Below are 13,896 nucleotides of genomic sequence, written 5' to 3'. Positions count from 1 at the left end.
TTAAGCAAATATGTGTGTTTTATTGCTACATAACAACTATCACAAACTTACACATTTAGAGGCTTAAACAACATCCATTTTTTAGCTTGCTTCTGGTAGGTCAGAAGTCCAGGGAAGCTTGGCTTGGTTCTCTGCTTAGAATTTCACCAGGCCAAAATTAAGGACAGGGGTCTTATCTGGAGGCTCTGGGTAAGAGTCTGCATCCAGGTTCATTTAGGTTGTCAGGAATTCCTTGCGGTTGTAGGACTGAGGTTCTCCTTTCCTGGAAGACTGTCAGCTGGGGGTTGCTCTCAGCTTGGCAAGGCCACAAGTCAGTAATTGTGCATGGAATCCTTCTCACACTAGGAACATCTGTGACCAGCAGGAGAAAACTTCCTGCTTTTAAAGGATTCATATGATTAGGTTAGTTAGGCTCACCCAGATAATCTCCCTATTTAAAGTCAACTGATTAGCAACTTCAATTACATCTGCAGTAATCCCCTTTGTCGCATAATATAACATAATCATGGGAGTAACATGGGGAGGCGGGACCAAGGAGGCCATCTTAGAATCCTTTCTTCCTCCCTCTTTCCCCTCTTCCCTCCCTCCCTTCCTTTCTTTCCATGTGTCTATCCATCTACTGAGAGACAGTTGTTAACATTTTAACTTTATGTAAGTAAAACTATCCTATAATAATCTGAAACTTACTTTTCTTTTTTCGCTTTACATTACATTTGTAAGATCCATCCTCCCTGATGTTCTGGGGCAAGGCCAGAAATATTAAAAAAAAAAAAATCAAGCAATCAAAAAAGATAGACAACTCAATTTTTAAAATAGGTAAAAGACTTGAGCAAGTGTTTTGTAAATGGAAATGTCTAAATGGACATCAAGCTTTTGAAAAGGCGCTAAACTTCATTAGGCATCACAAAAATATATATATTAAAACTACAGTGAGATTCCACTACAAACCATCAAAATAGCTAAAATGAAAAAGAGAAATATCAAGCGTTAGTAGGACTATAAGTAACAAGAACTCTTATACACTGCTGGTGAAAGTGTAAATTGATCCAAGCACCGTGGAAAACACTTTTGCAGTATCTACTGAAGCTGAATATATGTGTATCCTGTGACCCAGCTTTTTCACTTGTCGGTTTATACCCAACAAAAATGAACATATATTCACCATAAAATATGTTAGGATGTACTGAGCAGGGATATTTGAAATAGCCCCATACTGGAAGCTACCCTAAAGCCCATTATATTAGCTACCTATAGCTGCATAAAAAATTACTCTAAAACTTAGTGACTTAAAATGATAAACATTATCTCACAGCCTCTGAGATCAGAAAATTGGAAATAGCTTGGCGGGATGGTTTTGGTTCAGGGTCTATCATGAAGTTACAATGAAGGTTACAAAGAGATGACTGCAGTCATTTGGAGATGTGACTGTGGCTGGAGACCTGCACCCACGCTCACTCATGTGGGTGTTGGCAGCAGACCTCAGTTCCTCACTGTATGGGGCGCCCCACCGTGTTCATTTTGTTCCCTTGCCATGATTTTTTTCCTCAGAGATTTCTGTTTACTGTGTTGAGTCTTACTTGCCTATTTTTAAAAAAATTTTATTGGGGAGTATTGGGGAACAGTGTTTCTCCAGGGCCCATCTGCTCCAAGTCATTGTCCTTCAATCTAGTTGTGGAGGGCACAGCTCAGCTCTAAGTCCAGTCGCCGTTTTCAATCTTTAGTTGCAGGGGTCGCAACCCACCATCCCATGTGGGAATTGAACCGGCAACCTTTGTGCTTTAACCAACTGTGCCTTCTGGCTGCCCCTTACTTGCCTATTTTTAATACAATTAAGGAATGATAATTAAGTTCATGAACTTTTGCAACAATTTTTTGCTAACTTTTTTGATATCAGAGGGATTATTCATGATGAATTTGTACCAGCTGGACAAACAGTTAACCAAGTTTACTATTTGGAAGTGCTGAAAAGGCTGTGTGAAAACAATTCGTGGCTCTGGCATCATCACGACAATGTACCAGCTCACACAGCACTGTCTGTGAGGAAGTTTCTAGCCAGTAAACAAATAACTGTATTGGAGCAACCTCCCTACTCACCTGATCTGACCCCCAATGACTTCTTTCTTTACCTGAAGGTAAAGGAAATATTGAAAGGAAGACATTTTGATGACATTCAGGACATTGAGGGTAATACAAAGACAGCTCTGATGGCCATTCCAGAAAAAGAGTTCCAAAACTGCTTTGAAGGGTGGATGAGGCACTGGCATCGGTGCATAGCTTCCCAAGGGGAGTACTTCCGAGGTGACCATAGTGATATTCAGCAATGAGGTATGTAGCACTTTTTCTAGGATGAGGTCACGAACTTAAATTGTCAGACCTCGTATGTATAATTTTCTCTTTGAATCCTTTCCCTTCTTTTTAAATTTTAACTTTTAATGTATTTTTCCTTTTCACCTTCTAATTGTCTTAAGGCATTATCTACTGTATTAATTCACTCGTGTTTTTCCAATTTGGCCTTCCCTTCTGAAATTACTTTTTCTTTCATTTCTAATTCTTTTTTGAGTTCTGTCACCCCATTTCAGAGTTTCTCTAACTTTGATTTATGTTGTTCTTTTATGTCTTGTGTTATTTTTAACACCTTTTATCTTCTTTCTAAATAGTTAAGGTTACGGTTTTTATCTGCTTTGTGGGCATGTCTTTCTGACATGCTTTCTTTGCCTGCAGGTATTATTGTGGTTCTGCTTCTTATTTTCTTATAACTCTGTAATTGATTTGGCCTCAATACTTTTCTTTTGCTTATATATACATGAAATTAATTTGCCTGAACTTTTAGAGGGAATTGCGGGTCAGGGTAACTCTTCTAACTTCACAGAGTTCTCTTTTCTGTTATTTTCATGTAGTAATAAAAAAGATGGCAGCGTGCTTTATAAGATTTCTTGGCTCTGCTCACCTTCCCATTTTAATTTGGGCCTTCTCTTGTCTCTATCTTTGTTGTTCCTGTCCTGCTCAATTTTGCTTCTCTTAGCAGTTTCTCTTCCATGTGGGATCCTGTCCCAGCAGGGAGCCCTGATGGTCAGTCCTGAGAGTTCTCAAGGGCTAAAGCACTCCATTTATTTCAGACCTTGCCACAGGCTGCTTGCACTCACTCACTACTGAACTAGGCAAAACCCATTCCAATTTCTGCTTTCTTAAATTGACCTATGAACACCTACTGGTTAGTATGGTGTCCTCCTGTTCTCAGTTCCATCAGACTCCCACTACTTACCTCTGCTTTCTTCTGCACAGATGCCAGTTCCATGCAGGTAGTGCTGCCTTGTTCTTGCCCATTTGTATTTTGCGGTTCATGGAAATACCTTGTCACCTAATTTTGCTGTACATGTCATCCATGGGTTTTTAGCTACTTTTTAAATTGAAGAATAATTAACTAATATAACTAATATTATATTAGTTTCTGGTATACAACATAATGACTTGATTTTTGTATACATTGAAAAATGATCACAATAGGTCTAGTTACCATCTGTCATCATATATATTTACAAAAAAGTGTTTTTTTCCTTGTGATGAGGACTTTTAAGATTTACTCTCTTAGCAACTTTCAAATATGCAATGCAGTATTAACTACTATAGTTATTTAACTACTATAGTTACTATGCTGTACATTACATCCCCATGACATATTTTATAACTGCAAGTTTGTGCCTTTTAACCCCTTCACCCATTTCACCCTCATCCCCCTCCCCTCTGGTGACCACCAATCTTTCCTCTATAGCTATTGAGATTGGTTTTCTGTTTTGGTTTGTTTCTTTCTTTCTTTTTTGTTGTTATTATTTTAGATTCTACATATTTTAGATTCTACGTATGGCATTTGTCTTTCTCTGACTTATTTCAGTAAGCATAATGTTCTCAAGGTTAATCCATGTCATCACAAATGGCAAGTTTTCATTTTTTATGGCTGAATAGTCTTTTCACAGAATTCCAGCTATTTTCACAGAATTCCAGTATTCTAAGTCTTCTTGTGGATGGTGGCTGAGCATGTTCACTTTGTACAAATTCATTGAGCCATGCCCTTCATATTTGTGCACTTTGCTGTATGCATATTATAAATCAATAGAAAGTTTACCCTTGTATTAGTCAGGGTTCTCCAGAGAAACAAAACCAATAGGATGTATGTGTGTATATATAAATAATACACATATTATATTGCAGTTCAAGTCTGAAGGCCATCTTAAAATTTGCCATACCCTCCTAAAAAGAACTTTAATTTGAATAAATAGATGAGAATCAGAGATGCTAAGTAACTTGCCCAAGGTCACAGCTACAGAGTAGAGCATCCTGGAGTAAACTAAGCTCTTCTTAATGCCAGAGTCCATGCTCTTTCCACTACACCAGGCAAAAGGAGTTCTAATGGGGTCTGGCCCCATCTTCATAGCTACTTTGCAGGTCCAAAACACCATCTTCCTCAACAGGGGGTGTAATGACTTCTGACTGTTCTCACTACTTTTACCTTCCACACACAGCAGCCATAGTAATTGTTTCAAGATGGAAATTTGATTCCATCACCTAGAACACTTCAGTGGTGTGTCACTGTCTCAGTTTGTACAACCTACTATAACAAAAATACCACGGATTGGCAGCTTAAACAACAAACATTTATCTCACAGTTATGGAGGGTGGGAAGTCCAAGATCAAGGTGCTGGCAGAGTCGGCATCTGGTGAGAGCCCGCTTATAGAAGACTTTCTTATAGAAGACCATCTTCTCACCGTGTCCTCACATGGTAGAGGGGTAAGAGAGTTCTCTGGAGTCTCTTTTATAAGGACATTAATCCCACTCATGAGGGTTCCACCCTCACGCTGCAATCAATTCCCAAAGACCCTACTTCCTAATACTATTGGGGTTAGGATTTCAACATATGAATTTTAGGGTGACAGAAACATTCAGTCCATAGTAGTCATTAAGAATATAGGTGTAACTTCTATGGTAAAGACAAAAAACAGTAGTTTAAACAAGTAAGAAGTTTATCAGTCTGTCACATATAATCTAACCGGTCAGATCTGCTATGACTGCTCCATTGTGATGGGGTTCCGGTCTCCCCGTCTTGCTGCTTTGACATCCTTAACATATAGCTTCCATCTCATGGTCGGGCATGGCTCCCCCAGCCCCACTATCATGTCTGCATTCTAGCCGGTGAGAAGCAAATAGAAAATGGAAGCCTGCCCTTCTGCTCACAACCCACTGCTCAGAACTTGGGCACATCTATATACAAAGGAGTCTGGGAAACGGGTAGCAATGTGCTGAGCCAAAACTCTGTGGTTTGAATACTAAGGAACAGAGGGGAAATGGATATTGGGGGACAATTAACACTTTGTGCCACAAGTGATTTCTGTTGCTCTTACAAAAATACTTTTCATGTCTCTTGGCTTTGCCTTGCCAGGCTCCAGCCTCACCTCTCAGCCCAATCCCTTCACTGTCTGCCCTCCAATGACATTCCCCTTCTTTCAGTTCCTTCCGTGGTCCATGCTCCCCCCGACCCCCACCCCAGGGCCTTTGCAGGAACTGTTCCTTTTGCCTGGAATGCTCTTCTCCCACAATCATCTAGTTAACTCCCACTCATTCTTCAGATGTCAGCTCAAATGTCATTTCCTCAGGCAGACCTTCTTGATTCCATTCTAAAATAGATATTTTTCTTAACCACTCTTTCCCACCATAAACCCTTCCTCTATAATACTTAACTCAGTTATAATTGTATACTTATTTGATAATTATTCTACTAATTGTCATCTCCTCCTCTAGACTAAGTCAGTAAAGGCAAGGCCATTTCCGTTCGACTCACTGTTGTATTCCCAGCACCTCACCGAGTGCAGGGGACAAATATTTGTTTTTCTTTAATGAATGGACAAGTGAGTCATGTAAGTCCTTAAAATTGCCTGGATGATACTGCCAGGACAATTTTAGCTGTGAGGACAAGTTCTCAGACCACATGGCTTGATCTAGAGTTCTCAGCTTTGCAGTCACTGTAGCAAGTCTGGATGATCTGGGTCTTCCTGAGCAGAGAGTGGGTTGTTTGAATTCCACATTATAACGCTTTATTCTAGCATCCAGTGCATTCCCCTCTTGCCCCCTGACTGCAAATAGATCCTGCCAGTCTTTCAGCATTTTGCGTTGATGAGGTTGTATTAAAAAAGAAGTCAGGCAGGTTGGATCCTGCCAGGTTGCATCTCTGCACAGAAATTCCCAGAGCGGCATCATGTGAATAGCTGGCTGCTCTCAGGTCCAGAGCCCAGAATATCCAGAAAGGGGAAGCACTTCGGAGTGCCCAGGAGAGTTAAAATGAGGTGAACTGAGACTTTCTGCAAGTCAAAGAGTTAACTCCCCCTTCTGCATATTCCAGGTTCAAACACAAAGACCGCTGCACACTTCAGAGTTATGTACAATGTTTCCCTGAAAATAAGACCTAGCCGGACAATCAGCTCTAATGCATCTCTTGGAGCAAAAATTAATATAAGGCCCGGTCTTACATTATATTAATTTTATTAATTTATATTAATAGTTTATATTAATTTTTACTCATATTAATTTTTGCTCCAAAAGATGCATTAGAGCTGATTGTCCGGCTAGGTCTTATTTTCAGGGAAACACGGTATCTGGATCCTTTTGGCTACAAGTCACAACAGACTAATTCTCAGCTAGCCTAAACAATAAGGAGTTTCTTGTCACACATTACAAGGAGTCTGGAGGCAGGACAGCCAAGGATTCTTTAAAATTCAGCCATTGGAACACTCTGCAGAGGATCTGAATTCTTTCCATCTCCATTTTTATATGAATGGTTCTGCTCCTTGCTTTTTTCATTTGACAATATATCATATCATTTCAAACAGGACATAAAGAGCTACCTTATTCTGTTTCCTTTTTAGACTGAACAGTGTCCCATTTTAAAGAGATATCATAATTTATTTAACCAATCCTCTCTTGATGAACATTTAATTTGTTTCTTTTGCTATTACAAACAATGATGTGATGGATACTTGTGCCTACGTTATTTCACATGTGAGTGCATCTGAGGATAAATTACTAGACGTGAAATTGCTGGGTCACAAGCTATATGCAGTGTTTATAATTTTGATAGGTGTTGCCAATCTGCCTTCCTTACAGGTTATCAATTTACACCCCCCCTCCCCAAATAGTACAGCAGTGCTTTAAATCATTTTGACACCTTAACTTAAAAATTGAGTGGAAAAACTATGGTGGATGTCTGAATGGTTCCTGCATAGAGAAACAGTAAGGGGTTGCACAGCAACTCAGTCATTTTAACTGGTAGCAATTCAAGCCTCAACCCTCCTTTTCTATAAATCATTAATCCCTATGGGCCGCCCCCCCCCCCCATTGTCTGAGGGTGCCAGGCTACCATGAGCAGTCCACATTTTAGAACTAGACAGTATCTGTAACTCAGTCATTCTATCCACAAACAACTAGATGTCTTTTCTCCCCCTCTCCACCTAGCCATCTCCTAGTCCTCCCTCAGGCTCACTTGAAATGTCCCCTCCTCCACCAAACATTATCTGACACCACTCCCAGGCAGAATTAGTCACTCTTCTCTGCTCTATAGACTTTTGTGCACACCTCTGTCACAGCATGGATCATCTATAATATAATTATCCACTTACCTATCTGTCTCCCACACTGCATTCCCCAAGGATGGAAAACTCACCTTCTTCGTCTTTAAACCAATACCTCTCTGTGTGGTGCCTGGCACATAAACGGTTTACAGTAAAGGCTTGCGGAAATAAAATTAGGCAAGGGCACAGTTTCATAGTGCCCGGTGGCAAATGTAACAGTACTTCTCTTTTTCCTTTTCTGTTGATGTTGATCAGAGGGTCAAAACTACAGACGCTTCTGAATATTTATTTCGTTTTTATGTTTCTGGACTTTCTCCTTCTCCTGGAATCTGTTCTGTTCTCTGCTATGTCCTCAGTGCCTAGAACAGTGCCTGGGAGACAACAGACATTTCATAAATAAATTTTGAATGAATGGGTATCTCTGATCAGAAGGAACATCTATAGTGCTGCTGAGATTTTTTTTGCCTATTTGATGTGAAGATAAGTAACATTATTAACCAACTTGACCTAATTGACATTTATAGAACACTCCTCTCAACAATAGCAACATACATGTTCTTTTTGGTCAGATATGCAGGACTACAGCTTGGGAGAGGCATCTATGTAGTAAACAGACTCTGAGCACCTTTTACATAGCAGGCACTATGCAGAGGGTTGGGGACACAATGGAAACAGAAAAAGCAGACTTGGACCCTATTCTCCTGGAGTTTACAGTCTAGAGGGAAAGACAATCAAATAAATCTCACCAATAAATTTGTAATTACAAAGACAGTTTTGTGAGAGCATATATCAAGGAATGCTGTCTTCCCTGAGGACGTGACATTTGAGCTAGATCAAATGTCACTAGATAAAACACCAAAAGCACAAGCAACCAAAGGAAAAAAAACAGATAAGTTGGACTTCATCAAACTTAAAAACTTCCATGCTTCAAAGGACACCATCAAGAAAATGAAAAAGACAACCTAAGCACAAAAGAAAATATTTGCAAAACGTGTATCTGATTAGGGACTTCTATCTAGAATATATTAAGAACTCTTAAAACTCAATAATAAAAAGACAAATAACCCAATTAAAAATGAAGAGGATTTGAATAGACACTTATCCAAAGAAGATATACAAATAGCTAATAAGCATGTGAAAGTATGCTCAAAATCATTTCCATTAAGGAAATGCAAGTCAAAACCATAATAAGGTACCACTTCACACCCCAATGGATGGTTATTATAATACTTTTTAAAATGAACAATAACAAGTGTTTGTGAGTGTATTAGTTGGCTAAAGTTGCCATAACAAAGTATCATAAACCAAGTGGCTTAATCAACAGAAACTTATTGTCTGTAAATTTATTTAGAGTTTTGGAGGTGTTAAAAGACAAACTGAGGCACATTAAAAATTTTAAGAGTTTATTTGAGTAAACATTGATTCAAATTGGGCAGTATCTAACCTAGCAGATAAAGAGGCGCTCCAAGGAGCTGTACAAAATGAAACACCTTTATAGGCAAAAGGGAGCAGGCGTAAGGACGTTATACTATATAGGCAAAAAAAGGTTGGTTATTGCCAGGTTGCTTTCCTTTTGGGGATGACAGGGGTCTGTCAGGCAGATTATCTCACTAGCTGATCAAGTGATTCCTGATTGACTGGTTTAAGATTCCATTCCTGGGAGAGCCGAAACTGTAATTAAGTGTCAGTTTGGTGATGTGGGGCTTAATATAAGTGACTCCATTTTGGGCCTGTTGTCATGTTTTTAACATAGGCTAGAAGTCTGAGATCAAAGTCTCATGCTTACTCCAAAGGTGCTGAGGAAGAATCTGTTCCAGGCCTCTCTCCCAGCTTCTGGGAGTTCCTTGGCTTGTGGCAGCATAATTCCAGTCTTCACATGGTGTTCTCCCTGTGTGTGAGTCTCTGTGTCTAGATTTCCCCTTTTTATAAAGGACACCACTCATATTGGATTTAGGGCCCAACCTACTCCAATATGACCTCATCTTAACTCATTACGTCTACAATGGCCTTACTTCCAAAGAAGTTCACATTATGCGGCAGGTGGCGTAAGGACTTGAACATGAATTTTGGAGGGACACAATTCAACCATAACAGAAAGGATGTGCAGAAATTGGAACCTTCACACAGTGCTGGTGGAAATGAAACATGGTGCAGCCACTCTGAAAACCAGTCTGGCAGTTTCTCAAAATGTTAAACATTGAGTTACTATATGATCTAGCAATTCCACTCCTACAGGTAAGAACATGAAACTATATGTTCATACAAAAAATTATACACAAATATTCACAGCAACATCATTCATAATAGTCAAAAGGTGGAAACAACCCAAATGTTATTCAATTGATGAATGCTGAACAAAAAGTGGTATATCATACCCTGGAATTTTATTATTACTTGGCAATAAAAAGAAATGAAGTACTTAAATTTACACAGTGTTATATGTCAATTATACCTCAATAAAAAAAATAAAAAAAATATTGATACACGCCTCAGTGTGGCAGCATGGATGAACTTAGAAAACAGTATGCTAAGTGAAAGAAGCCAATCACAAAAGATCACATAATATATGATTCCATTTATAAGAAGTGTGCAGAATTCGCAAATTTATAGAGACAGAAAGTGAATTGGTTGCCTAGGGCTGGGGAGATTTGCAGGGGGAGGGAGGAGTGACTACTAATGAGTGCAGGGTTTTTTCTGGGGTGAATATTAGAACATTTCTAATACTGATTGTGGTGATAGTTGTACCATTCTGAATATACTAAATTGAATTGTACACTTTAAATGGGTAAATTTTATGGTATGTGAATTATATTTCAATAAAACTGTTATTTTTTTTAATATTATTATTATATTATTATATTATATTATATTATAATATTCCTATTATAAATAGGAATAAATAAACTCCTTACCATGAAAAAAGAAAAGAAAAGAGGGAAGGGCAAAAATATTCCAGCAAAAAACAATCACCAGGTAAGCTCCAGAATGGCAACAATTTTTGCCTGCTTTGTTTGCTGTTGTATCTCCAGCACAAAAACAATTTCTGGAAAACCGTAGGTATAAATAAAATACTGTTTTATGTATGTATAAATAAAATTACATATATATACACATATATATATATACACACACACACACATACTGGTGTCAATATAAATACACACAGATATATATATATATAAACATATATATGTTAGTATAAATAAAATTGTATATGTATATAAATAAAATAGCACAGATATATACAGTATTTCGTATATATTTATATGAATGGGTGCAGGACCATGTGCAAAAGCTTTGTAATCAGGAAAGGACCGTGGCTCATTGGAGAAATGAAAGATCAATGTGTGTGACTGGCATGGCCTGGAGAGGAGTGGGTCTGACCATGCAAGTCAGATTTGGATCTTAGTCCTAAAAGCAATGGGCAGCTACTGAAGGATTTTAAGTGGAGGTGGATCAGGTTTACATTTAAAAAGAATACTGGTAGCAGGGGAGAGTCAATGAAGATAAGGACTGAGAAGTTGGATTTAGCAACAAATAAGTTAGTGACCTTGGACAAAATCAGTTCAAGTAGAGAGATAGGGTGATTAATTTTGAGAATTGGGCAGGAAGCGGAGCTGGCAAAAGTATATATTACACTTGGTAAGGCTTCTCAATATTCTCAAGTCTCCAGGGAAACCGACCAAAAATATACTTGGCTTGAGAAATAACAAAAGACGTGTTCACATGCATATTCACACACAGCCGGTTGGTTCACCAGTTGCTTCTGTTTCTATTCAAGGGTTCCACACTTACCCTGACACAGGAGGAGGACCCAAGGCTGAAGTTTTTCCGCTGTTCTCTCCCATCAGATGCTGGCCTTCTTTCATCGCTGGGAGGACAGAGAGAAGGCTGCCACGATCTGAGATTTGGGGGCACTTCAGACACACAACTTGTTCCCTTTTAGCTTTACCAGGCCTCTCATCTGGACTATTTACAGCTCAGAACCCAAAGGCAGACCAAATAGACACATTCAAGCCCTACTCACTGAAGACTGAAGGTGAAAGGTTTAAAATAGGGCACTCCTCCCTGGTGTGACCAGATATGTGAGAACCAAAAGAGCTGGCTTCTAGTTCTAGTTCTAATTCTGCCAGTCACAACAGCAAAGCCTTGGGCAAGTAACTCCACCCCTCTGGGCTTTCATCTCATCTTAAAAATTAAGAGAATAGACACATGCCCTGCCCCGATTAGAGTGGTAAGGAGGAGACAACCACCGTGTAAGGGCAGATCTAGAGTTTGTGAGGCCTGAAGTTTATATCATTTCATGAGACCTCCTTAAGAAAAATATAAAATTGCAAATACAAAATTAGGTACAAATCTGAATATATACTTATGAGAAATTACATTAAACTCAAAATTTTTAAATTAGTACATACCAAATCACAATTTTTAACATAAAATGTTTGTTAAATAATATTTTGTTACATAATTTTCTCTAAGGAGAGAAAATAATAAGTTTCTTTCTATGGAGAGAACAGGAAGATAATTCAGTCTTTCCTCTCTCGGTTGATAAAAATTTTTTCTTTATTATTGCTAGTTTAGAAAAGATTCTTACAGCCTCCCAATTCATTTTTTAAAGATGGTTGTCAAATTTGGGGAAATCTCTATCAAGCTTCTTTTCTTTATGAGCTATAAGATTTCAAGGAATTTCACATTCTCTTGTGCAGTGATTAATCTTTTACAGCGCCTCATTCTTCTGGTGCTGGATACCCTAGGACCCAAGGACCTCTGGCACTGTTAGGTCACCATGTTTGTCATTTAGCAAAGTGGGGTATAGGGTATTCCTAGAGACTGGCAATAACAAGCACCTACATGAAACACACACGCCACTTAACTCAAATTAAGAGTATTCCCTATTCCAAAATGCCTAAAACTGCCCACAGCCACTTCAATGTCCCCAGATAGGAAAGACAGTGGTCTTAACAGATTTAGGTTAAAATATCTTAATTTGACTACTTTTATAAAACGTGATCGTAGGATCTCTTCCACGGCCATAGATGGAGGCCTGGGCAAGGGAGGGGCCAGAGGTGAAGTTTCATTAGCGTCAGGGCAAATCACCTCCGCGGCCACAAGGACTCATTAAAAGGCTGAGCCCAAGTAGGGAATGTGACTCGTGTTTGGAGGAAGGTACAACAGCCCTGGCTGAACTCTGTGGGGGCAAAGGGGACCTCGCCAATTTGGCTCACAGCGCGTGAACCGCCCATGGTAGCTGTCCAGTGAACTAAGTTGTGGCAGCTGCCAATTAAACCTCACGCAGAGGTCCCTCCCGGCTAAGCCCACGGCCAACCTCTCCCTCCTGCGCAGCTCCTCCCCCCGCACCCCCTCCTGGCCTCCCCCCGCGCCCGCTCCATTCCCAGATGGGACGGAGACTTCCAACCCACCTTTCTTGTCAGCAGGGCTGAGTCTCCGGTTTCGAAAGGGGCGCGCTCCCTCGGGTTCGCCCCTCGCTTCCGGCCCGTAAACCCGCTGGTCCCGCCAGGTCTCGCGATAGCACTTCTTCTCGCCTGCGGGAGCTGGCCTGGGATAGCCGCACCCGCGGGTCTGCTGGTGCCGATTGTTCTGGGTGGTGATGGAGACTGGGGCTCTTCGCTCAGCCTGGACAGGGCTGTTAAGGCTCACTCGCTCATTTAAGTCCACCGGGCCCTGATGGCTCAGATCAGAAGCCGAAGGGCAGGGAACCACCTTCAAGCCGGTGTTCACGCCGGACCAAGGCCCTAGTGGAGTTCTGCCTTGTGTGGGTGATAAGGACTCAGATGTTAATGACTGCCTGTTCTAGGGGCTGAAAGGGTGCGGGACACCGGGGTCTACACACGTTGTCGCCTTTAATCCCCCCAATAACCCAGAGAAAGGCCTGGTTTTTATTCACATTATACAGATGGGGAAACTGAGGCTCAAAAGTGAAGGAACCTGCCGAGGGCCACAGAAAAGATGTGACCAAAGACTCGAACCCAGACAGTCTCACTCCAGCTCTAAGGTCTCATTGCTGTGGTAGAGCAATTTGTCAACAAATCCTACCAACCTCTAGAATCCTAGAGGAGTGTAGCTCGGTGAAAAGTGTCCTGGCTGTGGGTTCACGCAGACTCAGGTTCGTATGAAAATCCAGACACTTTTTATGTTGTGTGACTTTGAGCAACTTCCTTAACCTTTCTGAGACTTCAGCTGATTATACTGTGCGGATACTACTACTTTGTGGGATCATTGCGAGCATTGGATGTGTGTTCAGTGCCTACTCCAAAATCAGCT

General features: G+C 40.3%; 1 long non-coding RNA gene across 1 annotated transcript; it reads right to left on the bottom strand.

The window, feature by feature from the left end:
• On the bottom strand, positions 1-13,290 carry LOC109452643 (uncharacterized). The gene is made up of 3 exons (XR_016019617.1): positions 13,035-13,290; positions 11,410-11,485; positions 1-7,985 (listed from the first exon to the last, which is right to left on the bottom strand). It is a non-coding gene; the product is annotated as an uncharacterized LOC109452643 (long non-coding RNA).
• Between the last annotated feature and the right edge of the window lie 606 nt (positions 13,291-13,896).

The sequence above is a fragment of the Rhinolophus sinicus genome, chromosome 17 (assembly GCF_057876585.1).
Source record: "Rhinolophus sinicus isolate RSI-liver-muscle chromosome 17, RSI-T2T, whole genome shotgun sequence".
Taxonomy (NCBI): domain Eukaryota; kingdom Metazoa; phylum Chordata; class Mammalia; order Chiroptera; family Rhinolophidae; genus Rhinolophus; species Rhinolophus sinicus.
This window is presented reverse-complemented; position numbering and strand designations above follow the sequence as displayed.